General features: G+C 43.6%; 1 protein-coding gene and 1 long non-coding RNA gene across 31 annotated transcripts in view; one reads left to right on the top strand and one right to left on the bottom strand.

Annotated features, from left to right (window-relative positions):
* SMIM3 (small integral membrane protein 3) overlaps nt 1–19,712 on the top strand; it is a 46,092-nt gene that overhangs the window by 11,445 nt on the left and 14,935 nt on the right. For 4 of the 30 annotated variants that reach the window (XR_012030060.1, XR_012030042.1, XR_012030051.1 and 1 more), the window contains 5 exons: nt 1,391–1,634; nt 2,019–2,150; nt 2,985–3,016; nt 9,057–9,098; nt 11,967–15,683. The gene's annotated coding sequence lies outside the window, so the exon portion shown is untranslated. Of the gene's footprint in view, nt 1–1,390; nt 1,635–2,018; nt 2,151–2,984; nt 3,017–5,292; nt 5,798–9,056; nt 9,099–11,966; nt 15,684–15,861; nt 16,008–16,272; nt 16,852–19,712 lie in introns of those variants that run through there. The other 26 variants (XR_012030043.1, XR_012030048.1, XR_012030049.1 and 23 more) reach the window with 26 other exon arrangements.
* LOC140632465 (uncharacterized) lies at nt 2,792–4,337 on the bottom strand. The gene is made up of 2 exons (XR_012030066.1): nt 3,391–4,337; nt 2,792–3,014 (listed from the first exon to the last, which is right to left on the bottom strand). It is a non-coding gene; the product is annotated as an uncharacterized lncRNA (long non-coding RNA).

The following is a 19,712-nucleotide window of genomic DNA, read 5'->3' as shown; positions in this document are numbered from 1 at the left end:
GTATTCCATTTTCTCATTTCATAAATGAACTTTCCTGCTTCATGGTACATCAGTTAATTCGTATCCATGACTGAGTAAGAAACCAGTTGCTCCTCTAACAACACTTAAAAAAAAAAAAAAAAAAAGAAGGGGAGCCTGGGTGGCTCAGTCAGTTAGGCATCTGCCTTCAGCTTGGGTCATGATCTCAGGGTCCTGGGATCCAGCCCTGCATCAGGATCCCTGCCCAGTGGGAAGTCTGCTTCCTTCTTTCTTTCTTTCTTTCTTTCTTTCTTTCTTTTTCTTTCTTTCTTTCTTTCTTTCTTTCTTTCTTTCTTTCTTTCTTTCTTTCTTTCTCTTTCTTTCTTTCTTTCTTTCTTTCTTTCTTTCTTTCTCTCTCTCTCTCTCTCTCTCTCTCTTCTCTCTCTCTCTCAAATAAATAGCATCTTTTTTAAAAAATAAGGAAGGAAGAAAGCAAATATAAGAGGAAGTGGGGATCCCTGGGTGGCGCAGCGGTTTGGCGCCTGCCTTTGGCCCAGGGCGCAATCCTGGAGACCCGGGATCGAATCCCACGTCGGGCTCCCGGTGCATGGAGCCTGCTTCTCTCTCTGCCTCTCTCTCTCTCTCTCTCTCTCTCTCTCTCTCTCTGTGACCATCATAAATAAATAAAAATTAAAAAAAAAAGAGGAAGTGGTATGCTAATGGATAGTTTGTTCAATTTTACCTTGGAAGTTTGCTGGGATGGCATCCTTCCCATTTGAGGCATGTGAGTTTTACATCTCTAGAATGCTGTCCCCTTGGCTTCCACGGGACTTTTCCAAGCACACGTCAAGCCAAAGCAAAGCCTGTCCCCTACCCTCTCCCTTCTCTGGGTTTAGTAGACCAATGGAAAGCTGATTTCAGTTCTGTGGCCCATAGAACACTTCCTTTGTGCTCTCCTGAGAATGCAGAGACACGAGCTGGGTGTCATCTTTCAGCTGGAGAGTGCACAGGGTGACCTCCGGCTAACCACTGCAGCAGTACAGCTGTTACCCAACTGTTGCTAGTGCTTGAGGCAGACCTCCGGCCCCCGAAGTGCTGGCTCACAAGGGCCAGACAGCTCATGACCATGCACACCACTCATTTCCTCCTCCCACTTGTTTGCCAACTCACCCCTGGAAACTCACAATTAGTTCTAGAAACTAGCTCTCATGCAATGAGGGTAAAAGCATGGAAGAGTAGAGCTAGAAGTGACCTTAAAGATGAATTAGTCCACACTCCTTACTGTAAAGATGAGCAAAAGCCAGTCCAGCAAAGGGAAGGGACTTGGTAAGATGCCAGAGGAAGTTGGAGGTGAAGCTAGAGTTTGAACACAGGTCTTCATGCCAAGTTCATTGCTTTCTTGACACTCGGTTGGACCTCCATCTCTACACAGTTCACCGCCTAACTCCAAACCTGACTTCTAGAAGACCACCAGTGTATTGATGGTTGATCTGACTGAAATAGAATCAAAGATTGAATTCCTGCCTCAGTGCCTGACACACAGCAGGCAATCAATAAGCATTTGTTGAATGGATGGATACTACCTTCAGCTATCTGGAACTTGCTGGCAAATGGAAGTCAGTGAATTAAAAAATATATTTTCCTTTTGATCTTTGAGCAATTCCTTCTTTTAGAAGGTAAGAAAGAAATGGGGGGAGGGAGGCAAATTGCAATTTTAGATGGTCAGGGTAGCCCTTTAAGAAAATTGGATTTGAGCAGATATTTGAAGGAAATGGGAAGTAGGCTGATGGTTATTTGGGGAAAGGGCCTTCCTTGCAGAGGATAGCAAAGTCTCTAAGGCCTAGCTAAGGAGCATCAAGGAAGTAGAGGGGCTGTTATGGAGTGAGCAAGGGGGAAATAGTTTAGGAAATGAAATCCCAGAAGTAAGGGGGAGGGGGTACAGCTCATGTAGGGTCTTGGAGGGCATTTTAAAGATATTGTATTTTTGCTCTGAAGGCAGTAGGGAGCTATTGCAGGATTTCAAGCAGAGCAGTGACATAATCTAACTTACATTTTACAAGGGTCACTCTGGATGCTATTTTGAGAATGGACTATAGAAAGACAAAGAAGCAAAGAGTCATTTTGGAGATTACTGCAGTAATCCAGGTGGGATATAACAGTGCCATGGACCAGAAATTCTGACTATTTTGAAGGTAGAGTCTACTTGATTGCCTGATGCCCAGCTTGAGCACATCATGCACGCAGCACAGACTGCCATATGAAGGGTGGTTCGGAGTCATGCATCATAGAGGCTCATGTTGGGTTGGGGAATAATCCATTTCATGGTTTGGCTAAACTCAGCCACTGGGAGTTTATATCCTTATCAAGATTATTTGCTTCTTTCTCAGGTCAAAATAAAAACATCATAGAAAGGATCAGATGCTTTTATGTTTAAAAGAAGGGGATGAAACTAACTTGTCCAGTCTCTAATTTACTTTGTTCCAAATCACAAAGCATGATGATTACCACACAGGAAAGCGTATTTCACAAGAGACCCAGAGAAAGAGCCAGTCCATTGCTAAACAGATCTTCAGAGCTCCAGTGCGGGCTGGGAAGGGGATGCTGGTGTGGGAGAGCCCAGCCCATTTGGAATGGTGTCAAGGGCTCTTCCAAATAAGTTTTAACCTTTGCTGTGAAGGTAAAACAAGTGAATAAAAGTTAAAGTGAGTAGAGCATAGAACATATTAAGTTGGTAGTATATGTTATTAGGCTACCAAGTTTAGTCTAATTCCTTCATTTACAAGTGGGAAAACAGGTTCAGACAGAAGAAGTGGTTTGGAGTGAAACTGATCTCTAACTTGCCAGATTGATTTATTTTATTATGTTTAGATGATTTCCAGTCTTGCCCACACTCCCGTCTGTGCATTTTGATTGCCTCTTACAATTCATTTCCGGGGAGCCCTTTTAGATTTTGAGATGTCCATGTTTTATTTGAGAATCTTTCTGCTCTCACAGGGAAGCTCTTTTGTTTTCATTTTTGTTTTTAGGTTCCACCTGTAGGACATCCCAGGACATATCTGTAAGTAAAGAGATCATATGGTAATTGTCTTCCTCTGTCTGACTTATTTCACTTCACAAATGCCCTTGAGGTCCACCCATGTTGTCACAAATGACAAGATTTCATTCATTTTGTGGCTGAATAATATCCATTGTTTACATACCACAATTTACCCATTCATCCATCGATGGACCTTTGGGTTGTTTCCATATTTGGCTATTGTATATAATGCTGTAATGAACATGGTGGTGCATGTATCTTTTTGAGTGTTTTGCTTAAAAGTGTGAGTGGAGTAGAGCATAATCACAAGGAATACTGTAGCACCCCAAGGCTAGTAAAAGCAGGGTGCTGTGTATGACCTGAGGTCTGAAGGGGTAGGGGTGGGGAATACTTACCAGAGCTTGGAGTCAGAGAGGGCAGTGTGAAGAGGGCCCCCTGACAGGAGCCAGGCATTGGCATCCCCAGGGTGGAAGGTAGAATGCAAAATGCCTCAGCTCCTGCTGCCTCTTCCTCTTTAGCTGAACCCAACAGGAAGTCAGATGTCAAAGAAACCTCTCGTAGTTTGGCTTCCCTCCAAAGCTCACTATGAGATGAGAGTTTAAGTGAAATCATCTTAGGTTCAGGGAATACCAGTGGAGGAGTGAGGAACTGATACAAGGAAGAGAAGGTGCCCAGTAAGACTGGGCTGTTAAACCAGCAGTCTGGGTGGGTGCCTGGAGCTTAGTCCCCCAGAGAAACTCTGGGGAACAACATAAACACACCACTCAAAACATCACTGCAGGGTGAAGGAGTCAGGTGTTTATGCCTCTACTAACATCTTTGGCCAAGGGCTGCTCCTGGGGATGTGTGTGAATTCCTGGGTATTTTGAGACTGCCAGGCTGGCAGATGGGGCTTGTGTGGGCAAAGCCCTCAGCCACAAAGGAGCAGGTGCTGGCAGCTGAGAGCCTGAGGAGAAATGAAGTGGAGAGGTCCAAGAGATTCAGCCAGGGGATTGACAGTGTCCCACTGAGAGGGGCTACAGCCTGTACAGATGCACCTCCCATGCACATCGCAGGATGGAGGAGGTTGTGGAGGGTGAATCCAGAGCTACAAATAAAACATACACGCATATTTAAAGTAAACGAGTAAGGGCACCTGGCTGGCTCAGTCCAAAGAGCATATGACTCTTGATCTTAGGGGCATGAGTTTAAGCCCCATGTAGGATGTAGAGATTGCTTAAATGAATAAATAAATAAAAACTTAAAAAAGAATTAAGGAATAAAGACCAAAAAATAAAGTAAATGAGTAGTATTTACTAATACTCTCTAAAATTTAATAGCACTATTTAGGTTTCAAAATCAGGAGGGTTTCCTTCTGATTCTCCCAATTACTGTCCTCCACCCTCTGTCATAGTATGCATCTGATGGTCTGACTGTGCTTGTACATCGCGCATGGCTCATTAGCTAGGGCAGGACTGACTCCTCACGGAGCAGAGAGCAGAGGCACGGCACAGGGAGGGCTGAACTCAGTAGGAGTCAGTTAGCTGAAAGACAAGTAGAGACAGTCCTGCCACTTCCTGTCTGAGGAATCTTAGGCAAGTCAGCATGTCCGCTTTGGGGCTCTGTTTTCCCACATGTAAGATGGAGGTTAATAACATTTGCACCGCAGAATTGCTGCAAGGACTAAGCGGTATGATGCATCTAAAACCCTTGCCACGTGGCAAATGTTCTAAAGAAGTGTGCTTGAAATAATCTTTCTTGGAAAGAAAATAAAGGCAAAGCCTTCTATTTTACATATTTTTTTTCTTAGGATTTTATTTATTTGAGAAAGAGACAGAGTGAGTGCACAGAAGTAGGTGGGGAGAGGGAGAAGCAGGAGCCCCACTGAGCTGGGAGCCTGACGTGTGACTCGACCCCAGGACTCCAGGATCACTACCTGAGCTGAAGGCAGACTCTTAACCAGCTGAGCCACCCAGGCATCCCGATTTTTTTTTTTCTTATGACCACAAAAATTATACTGGCTGGAAGCACCTGGGTGGCACAGTCAGTTAAGTATCCGACTCTTGGTTTCAGCTCAGGTCGTGATCTTAGGGTGGTGAGATGGAGCCCCACATGGAGCTCTGTGCTCAGCAGGGAGTCTCCTTGAGAGTCTCTCTCCCTCTCCCTCTGCCCCTTCTGCTCATTCTCTCTCTCCCTCTCTAAAATAAATAAATAAATCTTTAAAAATTATATTGGCTGGACTGTGATATCTGCCAGTAATAGGCATTCTCTTCTCTCTCATCTACATGACTGTGATAATTGAACACTTTGGAATTAAGCCATGAAAGTGAATGCAGATAATTACAACCATGAGACCATGGGACCATTGCTCCACCTGAAAGCTATAATGTGGAAGCTTTCCATCTCCATTTCTTCCTGTCTGCTCAGCAACTTGTTTTCAGCTCAAATGCCATTGGTTTGAAAAATTCCATAATTTTACTTTCTTGCCTAATCATTAGTTCAATGAAGTCTTTCAGCTACAATAAAAAAAAGTTGTAATTAAAAGATCCTGCATCTAGTTTTTAGGTTGAGGGCGCATTTTTTGAAAGTTAGCAAACCAGCGGGGCTTCCCCAAAGAGTAAGATGGGATTTTGCCCAAGGATCTGTACAGTGGAAATGTTCTTGGGAATTGTTCCAAGGAGAGAGGGGAAGGGAGAGAACAAGTCATCTCAGGAGTCCTGCTTCCCAGTGCCTGACTTTTTGGGAAGAACTGAGCTGTTGAGGGACCTGCAAGCAGGGAGCTGGTGTCTGACTGGACATTTCCATAAATGGAACAAGATGGATCATCCTGCATAGATATGCTAGTAACTCAAAACTGTAGCCATCTTAAGAGGCTGAGTCTACCTTGAAAAGATATTGGAAGTGCAAGAGACTTCAAAGAATATCTAATTCAACTCCCTTCTTTTTACTTTTGGGGTCAAAAGACCTCAAGAGGGATAGGGACTCATCGAAGGTCACATGACAAACTAGTGATAGAGCCAGCACCAGGAGCCACGGTTTAGAGCTGTTTGGTGCCAGTTTAGTGCCCTTTCCATCATGCCCATGGTACACTCACTCCCCCCATCTCACCAGCGATCCACCATTCCAGTGGAGTCCTCTGCAATATCTCTCTGCTTGCATACCTCCACCATTAGGGAGCTCATCTTTCTCTCTCTCTCTCTCTCTCTCTCTCTCTCTCTCTCTCTCACACACACACACACACACACACACACACATAAATGCACCACCCAATTGGTTCTGTTTCTTTGGAGAACCATGACTAACACAATAAGTTTTCAAGCATCCAACTGCCTTTAGGCACAACCTCAGAACTAGAAAGAGAAGTCTTTGTTGACCTCTCTTCTCTGCATCCTGTCATTTATTCACCCCACAGAAAGCAATATTCTGCGTCAGATGCTGGTATTAGGAAAATATCACAACCAATATTGCGATCTGATCTAAGGGCCTTGATAAAATCAGACCCTACTCCAAATCATTAATGCAATGACATAGAATTTCGGCTTTATAGTCAGACAGTCCTGGGCTCATAATCTGGCTTTGACAATGACCAGCTGGTGACCTTGGGAAGCTGTTCAATCTTCCTGAGGCTCAGTTGAGTTTCCCCATATGTAAAAGAGGGGTTTGCTTAAACAATCTTTAATTTTGGATGTGCAGTGTTTTAATTTATTGAAAATGCAGGAAGGGAAGAATTGTAAATACCATCAGTCAACCAATAAGATGGTAAAGAATGCTTAAACAAGACTGATGAAAAAGATGCAAAACTAGTTAATGCTCAATAGGGCAATAAAACATCTACCTCTAGGCCCAGAGAAAACCATAGATTGAATACATGCTCCACACCTATCATGTATACAGATAGGTAATGCTTACCAGTGACAGGCTTTTCCACATTCATGATTTTACTTAAATCCTACTTCATCCTCACTAAAATCCCTTGAGGAAGGCATTGCCATTAACATTTTGTACAAGGGAAAAGTGAGGCTCCATAGACATTAAATACTTGGCCCAAGGTCACACGGTCACTGCCAGAATGAGGATTCAAACTCAATTTTTAAAATTTTAGTTGATTAAGCATCTGCCTTCGGCTCAGGTCATGATCTTGGGGTCCTGGGATCAATCCCCACATCAGGCTCCCTGCTCATTTGAAAATGCTTAAAATAGGGCAGCCCCAATGGCTCAGTGGTTTGGTGTCACCTTCGGCCTAGGGCGTGATCCTGAAGACCTGGGATCGAGTCCCACGTCGGACTCCCTGCATGGTGCCTGTTTCTCCCTCTGCCTGTGTCTCTGCCTCTCTCTCTCTCTCTCTCTCTCTGTGTCTCTCATGAATAAATAAATAAAATCTTTTAAAAAATAAAATGCTTAAAATATAATTTTTATACATACACATAGTGAGCATGCATCAAACTTTTACTTAGGTGGTTAGTGAAGGAAACAGCAGGATGAGAAAGAATGCTGGGATAAGATTGATGAGTTAGATGCAAAATTGGTTAATGCCCTAGAGGGCAATAAAAACACAACTTTGAGGACTATCTTTGCTAATAAATAGAAATCACTTCCACCCCTACTGGGCAAACCAAGCCAAACAAATAAATTTGTACCTTATCAAAACTTTCTGCAGGTTAGCATCTAACTTTACAAAGTTGTTACAATGTCTGGACTGTTCATTAACAATAAACAGTAAGTGAAACAAAGGTACACATGCCTAGAGAGTCAGATGACCTTTATGCAGGCTTGTGAAGCTATGCTCTGGTTTGATGTTAACAAGACATCAGTCATCCTTTTGGTTTGTTTCCACATTGTGGATAATTTTTCTTGTCACTCCACCTCTATGATAATAAACTTCAAAAATTATCTATGATAAAAAAAAATTATCTATGATCATAAAAACGGCTGATTTCATTATATTTGGGTGGTTATTTGATCTGTCTTGCTTGCATAGAAGCCTCATTGTCATGTGGTCAACACATGGTGCTAAACAACTACTATAGCAAGAGAATTAACTTCTGTTTGGAGACTTCACAAAGAACTAGGACTGAATTTTCAATACCCACTATCCTTCCAAAGATAAATTCTCACCTCGATTGAGAGATAAATCACACAGCATACAATTCATTTAAGTATACCATCACTGGCTTTTAGTATGTTCACAGAGTTGTGCAGTGATCATCACAATCAATTTCAGAAGGTTTTCACTACCCCAGAGGGAAATCCCACACTTTTTAAATATTGCCCTCCATCCCTCCTCACAAGCCCAGCCCTAGGATACCACTAATCTTTCCATCTCTACTGATTTGCCTGTTTTTGATATTTCATATAAATGGAATATCTAATAGATAGGTCCTTTGTGCCTTGCTTCCCCTACTTAACATACTGTTTTCTTTCCTTTTTTTTTTTCAATTTTATTTTTTTAGAGGAGGAGAGTGAGAGGGGGGAAGGGTAAAAGAAGAGGAAGAGAGAATCCTAAGCAAGCTCCATGCCCAGCCCAGAGCTAGACATGGAGCTCGATCTTACAACCCTGAGAAAATGACCTGAACCAAAACTGAACTTAACCAACTGAGCCACCCATGTACTCCTAGCATACTGTTTTCAAGGATCATGTTGAAGTGTGCATCAATACTTTTTTTTAAATTGCTGAGTAATATTCCACTGTTTAGTCATAAAGATATAGTCCAAACAGGAGAAAACATCTCCTAAGAGTTTTATAATTTTAACTCTTTCATTTTTTTGTCTTTGATTCATTTTGAATTTATTTTTGTATATGGTGTAATGTATTCTTCATTCTGTGGCAATTGAATATCCAGTTGTCCCAGCATCATTTGTTGGAGAGACTGTCCTTTCCCCACTTAATTGTTCTGGAAATAACACTGAAAATCAATTGGCCATAAATGTGAGGGTTTGTTTCTGGACTCTCAATTATTTTCCCATTGATCTATGTACCTATCATTATTCCAGTACTACACTGTTGATTATTGTAGCTCTGTAAGTTTTGAAATTGGAAAATAAGAATTCTCCAACTTTGTTTTTTTTTGTTGTTGTTGTTTAGGATTTGGGGGCAACTTGTGATCCTGATTAAAGAACATATTTGGTAAGATTTCAGTTGATTTATACTTATTGAAACTTATATTATGGCCTGAAACCTGGTCTAATATTCTTTGTACATGAAGGAGAATGCATATTCTTCTATCATTAGGTAGATCTGCCTTTTAGATCTAGCATGTGTATAATACTGTTTGATTCTTCTATCTTCTTGTTAATCTGTCCAGTTGTTCTATCCAATATTGATAGTGAGGTATGAAAGTCCCTGAAAATTATTATCACATTGTCTATTTCTCCCCTCAATTCTATCAAGCTTTATGGTGTGTGTGTGTTGCTAGGTGCATATATGTTTATAATTGCCTCATGGATTGACTCTTTTATCATTATAATATGTGCTTCCTTGTTTCTAGTAACATTTTGTTTAAAAGTCTATTTTTTTCCTGTTATTAATTAATACATCCACTCCAGCCTCCTTATGGTGGCTGTTTGCTTTGAATCATATAACTTTTCTGTCCTTTTACTTTCAATCTATTCATGTGTTTATTTTTTTTAATTTTTTTATTTATTTATGATAGCCACAGAGAGAGAGAGAGAGAGAGAGGGGCAGAGACACAGAGAGAGAGAGAGAGAGAGAGAGGCAGAGGGAGAAGCAGGCTCCATGCACCGGGAGCCCGACATGGGATTCGATCCCGGGTCTCCAGGATCGCGCCTTGGGCCAAAGGCAGGCGCCAAACCGCTGCGCCACCCAGGGATCCCTCTATTCATGTCTTTAAATCTGAAGTGTGCCTCTTATACATAGGATATAGTTGGATTTTGTTTTTAGATTAGCAAAGATTAGCAAAGATTGATGTCTTTGCTCATCTATTCCAATATCAGAAAACCAAAGCTAAAAAATTAATCTCTAACAAGCTCTGCTTGCAGTCCCTAAGAGTAAGAGACTTCATCTTTTTTCAAGGTCCCCAGCATTTACTAAAGTTGGTGACCTACCAGCAGGTGAACTTCATTACTATCTTGCCAGCATAATGTTGAGACTCTGTGAGCCATGGAATAGGTTTGCCAGACCAGTCTCCTGGGAGGCCACTGTACACACAGGAAGTATAACTCTTGGTCCTTAATGGTTACATGATCGTAGCCAATTAAATGGATTTTTTTCTCAAATATAAAACCCTTTGATGGCTTTGTTTGGTGATAGATTTGTCCAGTTACATCCTTGTAAAGAGGAGGGCAGTTTCTTTCAATCTTTCAATCTTCTTACTTTGCTAGAGACTCAGTAAAAGTGCTCACTCTTGAATTCTGACTGGTCAGTGGAACAAGATATCATTTAAAAAATTTCCTTCTAGTTTGCATTAGCAGAGTTTGCTGAATTGAGCCTTATAGAGAAGAAAGTAGAAAAGAAAAAAAAAGGGAAAAAGGACTTCCTTATAAGCACATCAAATACAAAGCATTGAAAACAATCCAACAATATTCTAAAAACATGTAGCCACAATTATATTTCTCTCATGAACGTATTTGACTCATGTAATTAATTCTTGGCTTGTAAACTTTGGACCAACAGTATACTTCCATGAAGTTGGTTGTTTCTGGACTAAGAGTCCTAGCAATCCTGAGTTGATCTTATGGTTCAGTCTATAGACATCTACCTGCGGTCACAATGGTAGCTTATGGTAAGAAGCCTGGCCCTATAAATCTATTCCAGTTAAGAATACCTGGTACAATATTTCTCAACAATTTGTTGGGACTGTCCTTTGTTGAAGATGCTTTAGCATGCAGGAGAAGACTTCAGATAAACATGTAAGGAAAGCAAAAAGCACTTGTTTGATTAGACTGAAGCCTCTGTTAACTTATTAGACTAAACAACCATATCAGAAGAGGGGGGAATAAATCCTATTGGGTTATGGTTCTTGTCAGTGTTTCGTCAAGTGTAAGAATGTACTGTGGATATGGGTACACAGACAAATCTACTTTTATTTTTTTTTTATTATTTATTTTTTAAAGGGAGGGGAGGGGCAGAGAGAGAAGGAAAGAGAATCCTAAGCAGGCTCTGTGCCTAGCGCAGAGCCCGACATGGGGCTCAATCTTACAACCCTGAGATCACAACCTGAGCTGAAATCGAGGGTTGAGTGTTCAGTCAACTGAGCCCCCCAGGCACCCCCAGAAAAATCTAAAAATCTAAAAATAAACATGGGAATGTTACAATGTACTTTTTTGATTGGATAGCTTATCCCATTTTGTGGGCTTAGTATATAATGCAAATCCTATAGCAGTTAGTGAGCCAGTTAAGGCATATGGAGCATTTCAAACATACCTAACTAATTCTACCCACTATCCCTCCTAATTGTGAATGACATATAAGGTGAGAGGCCAGGCCTTTGGTATTTTAGCTATCTAGAAAGCACCAAAGATGGTTTGATATGTAAAAACGCATTATATTTTTATGAACTATAAAACTGATCTTGGGAAGGTAACGTGAAAAAGAATTTTCAAAGAAGAATCATCCCTAACTTAAGACAGAAGCATAGATGCTTGGGAACAGTGAATGGTTGTAGCTTGGCTGCCTATTAATCAGAGTGACAATATGCTAGTACTAAATAAACATAACCATAGGTACAATTATAAGGAACTTTAGCTATTTAATAAATGAGGAACTTCTCCTGTTTTGTTTTTAAGTAATGAAGGGCATGACAATGCACAGAACACAGAAAGTAACTCTGATCAGATACGTAATACTCCCTATTTGGGCAGATTATAAAGAAATTAAAAATAACTTTCCATATCTCTTATTAAGAAGAAACTGGGAATATAAGTGTAATCTGGCTGCACAATGTCACCCCATTGATCACCGGGGTTAATTTGGCTGATTGGGCTGGCTATGCAGGTGTCCCCTTCCTCCCACATCTCTTCTTGTGCATCCCTCCAGAAGCTAAACACAGTGGAGGAGGATGGATAACCTTCTCCCATAGAGAAGGACCATTCAAGGGTATATGAGAAACTGCACATCTCTGCTAGAACCTCCAAGCAAGTTCTCAAGGTCCATTTCTGGGGGAACATAGGATAATCATGCTTCCAAAACTCCAGGCACATCCAAAGGAGGTGTTACAGCTACGTGTGGCAGTTTGCCTTACTTAAAAAACAAACAAACAAAAAAACCAAACTGAATATTCCAAGACTAGTTTCTCACTTTAACATAGAGAATAACAAAACTAAATTCTACTCTTGCATTAATGTAACAATTGCTAGAAAGACCTTTTTAAAAAGTCTAATGAGTAAGCCCATTAAAACAGAGCCAATTTTGTTAAAATTTTAACATATTTCATTGCTTCCTTATAGACTTATTATTTGCAAGTATTATAAACTAAGGAAACAAAGTTTTCTTTTCATCAAACTTCTACAACTTACCCATTCAAAATGTGTCTTTTGCCAATCTTTCACATTCTAGCATAGTTTTCTTACTTCAAGACGAAATTGCTCATTTTCCCCTTGATAACAAAATTGCACTCATAATCTTATTCTATATTTATATTTCTATACTACTTCAATTCTTAAGATAGTCTCAATGGCCCTTTATATGAATCACATTTTTTAAGTTTTACATTTACCTCAGGAGAATTGGCATTGTTACAGACTAGATGTTTTCTTCTTGAAAAATGATATGTTCATACATTTGTTCATATCTTATTTTGTGTATTTTAAAAAGATTTTTTGTCTTTTATCAGATTGAATAAAATGGGATCCTACTCATTTCTCTTTTTTCCAGCTTTATTGAGATATAATTGACACTTAGCATTGTGTGAGTCTAAGGTGGACAACATGTTGATATGATACATTTATAAATCACAATATGATTACCACCATAGTATTAGCTACCACTGCCATCCCATTGCATAGTTTATCTTTTCTTTTTTGTGGTGAGAACTATTAAGATCTATTCTCTTAGCACATAAATTACATCTTTTAAGCAATGTAACTACCTTCTATTTCCTCAAGTATATAACTGTGGGCAAGTAACTAAGTATGGCTTGAAATATACAAACATTTAGCAGACCAGCAAAGCAAACCTTATAAAACCTCTCCTGGCCTCACACATCCTATTTGCATTTCTTAAAGTGGCAAAATTGAACCTACACATTAATATACCAAAGGTTTAGCCACTCTCAAACATAAAAATAAGAGGCAAAGGAGTGTGTGTATGTGTGTGTGTGTGTGTGATTATATGCATGCTTGGTGATGAATGTTTTTGTGTTCTATCTTCCTTACAAATTATCCAAGCAAAAAAATTTTCCTTACAAAAAAATCCTTACAGGTTTTACTGGCCTCTCACTATAAATTTAAAACAGTTTAAATTATTAAAGTATAGTGAAAGACCCTGGAACTTACATTTAAGTTGATATATTATAAAGTAACATAATCCTTGATAATACAAACAATTCAGGAAATCCAGATTAACTACAATCTTCATGATAAAACATAAAATGTACTCCATCACTCTATTACATCATCTTGTTTTTTATTCACGTTTTCACGACTTGATATCATTTTGCTTATTTACTTATTTACAGTGAACATTTTCTCACTAGGTGTCAAACAATAAAGAGAGAATTTATCTTCCTTGGTACCTAGAACATGTATGAGACTTTCAATTAATAGTTTTGAATAAATACATGAATGAAATCTTTATATACAATAATTGCATCAGATGGAAAGAATAGGTCTCATTTTACTATTTTACAAGTGAGAAAACTGAGGCATTAATGATCTTTCAGCTACTCAGTCAGAATTTTGGTTTCCTGATTTCCAATTCAATATACCACATTATTTCCCAAAACTGACTAAATAAATGTACTTGTGCAAGTGAAAAATATATGAATAAGAAAATTCTTGCATAGGTGTTGTTCACAGAAAGGGTTTCTTTTTTTTTTTTTTTTTAAGGTTTTATTTATTTATTCATGAGAGACAGAGAGGCAGAGACATAGGCAGAGGGAGAAGCAGGCTCCCTGTGGGGAGCCTGATGTGGGACTCCCATCCCAGGACCCTGGGATCAGAACCTGAGCCAAAGGCGGACACTCAACCACTGAGCCACTCAGGTACCCTTTACAGAAAGGGTTTCTGAGATGAATTGTATCCAGTAGGGGCCTCCTTTGGGCAGTATTTTGGTAGAATGTTGTTAGGTTACAACTTCTTTTATTCAAAATCCCCCCCACTATCAGGGGGATCTCCCCATAAGTATTACTTTTTTTTTTTTTTTTTTTAAATTCTTGATGGCTTTTCCTTTGGAGTACTTGTAATTGAGGACCAAGGAAGTGAAATATAAGTTGTTCCCTGGGTTTCACTGTAACAAAGCTTGGTACTGAAACTGTGTTTTTTCCCCCTCCTCCTACTTCAACACAGCATCCATTATTCTTCTCTTCCAAAGCTCTCTTGGCAGCTGAGACAGAGCTAATGGGGTACATTTCCCATAGGGTATTCAATTTTCTCTTTTGGCTCACTTTTTTGGGGCCAGGGCAAATCACTATAAAAGAGATACTGAACAGTACAAACTGGGAAAGGCAGACAGTCTTGCTGGTGCTGGCTCCAGCCCTGGGGTTCTGCATTCTCCCAGATGGGAGTCAGCCTTCACATCCAGCACATGGAGTTATCAGGTGTCCACCCAGAGTAATCCCCCTTCCACTAACCAGGAAACATGTTGTATTAAACATGTTGCATGCTTTTTGGGGTCCCCCCCACTGAGAGTTTTGTATTAAACTGTTAAGAATTATGTGGTACTTGGTTTGTTTGCTTTTCTAAGATTCCACATGTCTCTTTTGATTAAAACATGTTGTTGTGTGATAATTCCTAGAATTTTTGTCACATCATTTCTCCTGTCAATTCCCTCCATCCTCCTCATTGTTTCCCCTCTTTAAAAACTGGCATCTGGTAGTGATGATTTAGATGTCATTTCTGCTGACCTCATCCCCGACTCAGAAAAGCTCGGAGGGGGTAAGTTCAGCCCCCAAACCATATCTGATTTAGGCCTGGGGAGACAGCCTAGTTCTCGCTAAATCTACGGGGCACAGGAAGAAACTGACACACGAACTGGGTTTCAAGAGTCCTCAAGGTCACGCTGACGGTCAAGGCCTGAGCTCCTGCTTTTTTAGAGCAGGACTGAAGAGCGCTGGCTGGACTGCTGGATTAAAAACCGAGGGGACTGAGACAGGACCGGAATCGCTGTCCCTGGTGCATCACAGAAACGGCAGGAGATCGCACAGCTGCACCGCCCTGGGTGGCAGCTGGGCCGGGAACGCGGGGCGTAGGATCAAGCTCTCCCCGGCCCATCGGCATCTCGGCATCTCGGGTCGGGCCGGGTCACTGTTGTCACAGAAGTGAACAGGATGCTCCGAGGCGTGTCACAGCAGACGACCAACCGGCTCCACGCTGGCGTCTAAGTCCGTCCTCGCGGCAGGGCTGGGACGCAGGTTTTACCGGCCCCACTGTGCGAAGCCGCGGTCAAGCATCCTGCGCTCGGTACGCCGCAGAGCCGGAGCCGGGGTCCGCGCCCCTCCGCGCCCCTCCGCGCCCACCCATCGGCCAGCCCTCGCCCGCGGAGGATTTCGGAGCACGGAGGACGCGCTTTCCGCCAGCCCGAGCCTTTCGGTCCGCGGTAAGGAGAGCGGGGCCCCGACGGCCGGAGCGCTGGCGCGGGCCTCCCGGCGGACGCGGGGCCGGGCGGGGCCGGAGGGGGAGGGGGAGGGGGAGCGGGGCCCCGGGGTTCCCCCCCCGGGCCGCGGGGGCGGGGCGGCGGCGGCGGCCGGGGGCGCGGGCTTTCCGGGGGCGGTCCCTGGCGGCCGGGCATTCCGGAGCCGCCGAGCGCCGCGGCCCCGAGCCGAGCCGCGCCGAGACCCCGGGAGCGGGGTGCCCCGAGCCCCCCGCGGGCCGCTGCGGTGGCGGCCGCGGGCTCTTGCCGAGCAGCTCTGCGGATCCCGGGGTGAGTGGGGCCATCGGGCGTCGCGCGTGGGGCTCGGTGCTCGTGGGGTCCCCACCCCGCGCCCTCCCGACTGCCCTCTGCTTCCACCTCTTCTCCCCCATTCCTCCCCCGTCACCACTTCTGCGCCCCCCTTTCCCGCGTCTGTCCGCCGCGAAGTTGCGGCCACCTTCTCCGCGGACCTGGGGCCTCCTGGGGGCCGCAGCCCGGGTGGGGGAGCCCGGCCCCGGAGGCGCGGGGACCCTGGGGGGTGGGGGGTTCCCTTGGTCCGTCACCGGCAGTGTCACCGTCCTGTCTCCCAGCCCTGTTTCTCCATCTGCGAACTGGAGAAATTATCCCTGGCGTCCAGAAATCAATGGGAGAGGGGGTGTGCAGAGTATCGTGGGGAGAAGTCTGCCTTTCAAACTCCCTCCTAACTCCGGACTTGATGGTTCCAGGCGCGGGTTGTCTTGCCCCCTGCTCCCCCCACCCCTCCACGAATTCCTTGAGGGTAGAGACTGCCTCTCCATGCCTCATCTCCGAGGCCTCCTCGGCACTTGGCCCAAGGCCTGGCACATAGGCGCTCAGCACTGTTTACTGAGTGCAGGAACTGAGAGGTGTAAACCATAAAAACCTGCGCAGCTGTGGGAGGTTGTTATTTTGAGAGGCCAGGCAGTCCTCCTATTCCCGCAGCTCCACCCTTTTCTTCCTGACTGGCACGGGTGGGGGGCGGCGGGGGCCCCCTCGGGAGTCTCCCATTTCTCTATAGATTCCTCAAAGCTCTAGACTATCGTAGTGAAAGCTGCTCAGACATTCAAGAATTAAAGATTTCTGGAACATCTGGACGACCTTGGCACCACTGCAGTGGGTAAAGAGGAAGGCTTGCGAATGCCTGAAAGGGGTTTGGGGGTGTGGGGGTAGCGGGGAGGACTGCTCTCTAGAAGTCAGGAGACCCTCTGAGTTACCTTGATGAAGCATTTTCCCCATCTTGACCTCACCTTCCGTGTCTGTAAAACGAAGTGGGGACGGAACAGATGGGCCTCTACCGTTGAGCATGATACAGCTCTTCGGGTTATGTAGGCGGGCGGGCCAGCCATCCGGTGAGCACATGCAAGACAGCCCAGCTGAGCTTCAAGACATCATGTACTTGACCCAGTAATGACCCAAAAAGCCAAAGAGAAGCACTTCTCTAACGCAGCAGGGACCTCCTGTTCCCAGCTGTCCTGGGGTTATGAGTCATGCCATGGAGGTTACAAGTCATGCTCCATCAGTGTTCCAAATAGTGACTTCTCAGGGTGTCAGAACCTTTCACTGCACGAAAGGTCTGGGGGTTCCTTGTCTCTGGCATGGCCACCTAAGAATCACTGAGCAGTGGTGAGGTGTTTGAGACATAAAACAAATTAGAGACTTTGGAGGCCTGATGTGGTTAGGTCACATACTGGGCCCAGAAGTGACAGGCCAAGGAGGTAAAGAGACAGACTTGGTCTCAGGTGTTCTGATCCTTCTTTTAAAAAATATGCTTCTGTTTCTTCTTGGGGGTTTTAAATCTACAAATAAAGGAAATGTCTCCAAGGAAAGAGAACCTTTTTTTTTTTTTTTAAAGATTTATTTATTCATGAGAGAGAGAGAGAGAGAGAGAGAGAGGGGCAGACACAGGCAGAGGGAGAAGCAGGCTCCATGGAGGGAGTCTGATGTGGGACTCCATCCTGAGACTTCAGGATCACATCCTGGGCTGAAGGCGGCGCTAAACCCCTGAGCCACCCAGGCTGCCCGGAAAGAGAATCTTTATCTTGATTGGTCTTACACTGCCACTGTTGGCAGTGGAATCAAAGATAGACACGTGTATTCACACTCACAGTATTAGGAATAGGTGTGACATGCCCTGCAGACACCTGCCCCCATGGGCTGGGCAAGCCAAATGATGTAATAATGATTGGACTTGAGGGGCATCTGGGTAGCTCACTTCGCTAAGCATCAGACTCTTGGTCTCAGTTCAGGTCTTGATCTCAGGGTCTTGAGTTTAAGCCCCACGTTGAGCCTGCTTAAAAAAAAAATCATATTTGACATTTACTGAGCGCTATGAGCCAGGCGTTATTCTAAGCATTTTGCATGCATTAATTCATTTAGTCTTTACCACAATCCTATGAGGTAGGGACCACCATTATATCCATTTTATAGTTGAGGAGACTGAGATCCAAAGAGAGTAGGGAACTTCCCCATGATCACGGGAAGTAGGTGGCACTGCTGCAGTTTGCACCCAGGCAGTATGGTTCCAGGGCCCACACTCTGAACCTCACTGGAACTACAGGGATCTGGGTTCAGATCTTGCTTCTGTCGCTTACTTGTAGGGTGACCTGGGGGACAGTAAGAATTTGACAGCCACTGGGCTAGTGAATCACTAGAGACCCTGGTATCCTGGTATCCTAACTCACCAAGGAAACAGAATGGTGTCCATCCAGTAGAAAAGCTCAGAGGTAGCCAGGCAAGGGGACAGGCCAGAACTACACCTGGCTAGCATAGTGGACAAGAGCAAACCAGCTTTGACAACCACACTGTGTACTTTACATTGCTTAGTGGTGCATAGCTCTAGTTTCCTTATTTTTTTTTTTAAGATTTTATTTATTTATTCATGAGAGACACAGAGAGAGGCAGAGACATAGGCAGAGGGAGAAGCAGGCTCCCTGTGTGGAGCCCAATGAGGGTTCAATCCTAGGACTCCTGGAACATGACTTGAGCCAAAGGCAGATGCTCAACCACTAAGCCATCCAAGTGCCCCAATTTTTCTTATTTTGTTGGTTTGGACTCGGACCAGCTGATTGGGCTTGTGTGAATTGCTGGTAACTGAGTACAGGGGATCAGAGAGAATGAAGTGGAGGAATGAGAAGGAAAGACAGAGGAAAGTAAACTCCAATCAGTTTCAAGTAATGGCAACATGTGTCCCTGGCATACCTGTCACCACTCCTAATCCCTGCCCCAGGCTATAGTTAGTTGATCATCAGGACTTTGCACCTAATCTCTGCAAAGCTAGGGAATCCTTAACTCAGTGCTCTGGACTGCTTCTACCGATTAATCAATCAGGAAGATTTTTTTTTTTTTTGCTCTCCCAGATTTTCCACTTCATTCCTCCGGGGGATGGTTAAGGAAGTAACAAATGGCAAAATGGGAGGCTTTTTTTGACCATCTCAAGTGGCATTTTAGGAAATACCTTGGGGCTTTTCACGAATCATCTTTTCCACCCTTTCCTCCCTCCTATTTTTTCTTTAATGGCCTTTGACCCAAGACCACCTTGGACCTGGCGCAGGGCTCTCAGGGAGGTAGGATGTCAGGGGAGCAGAGTGAGACTTTGAGAGCTGGCTGGATTCTTGGAGATCACCTTGACCACTCTTTCCAATTGACTGACAGGTAAAGGAGGCCCAGTTCAAAGGAGGGACTACTCAGGATCACACTGTGTGGTCCGATTCTAATGCTGGACCAAAGTACCACAAATTTAGTGGCTTAATAAAAATCAGATTTATTGTCAATTCTACAGTCAGAAGTCTGTTATGGGTCTTTCTAGAAGAAAATCAAGGGGTCAGTAGGCTGAGTCTCTTTCTGGAGTCTTCAGGGGAGGATTGGTTCTCTGCTAATTTGAGTTGTTGGCAGAATTCAGTTTCTGTGACTGTAGGACCAAGGTCACCGTTTCCTTGCTGGCTGTCAGCTCGGGCCATTCCCTGCTTCTCCAGGCCACTC

The sequence above is a fragment of the Canis lupus genome, chromosome 4, assembly GCF_048164855.1.
Source record: "Canis lupus baileyi chromosome 4, mCanLup2.hap1, whole genome shotgun sequence".
Classification (NCBI taxonomy): Eukaryota; Metazoa; Chordata; class Mammalia; order Carnivora; family Canidae; genus Canis; species Canis lupus.
The sequence above is the reverse complement of the archived record's forward strand: the minus strand, read 5'-3'. Positions and strand labels throughout refer to the sequence as shown.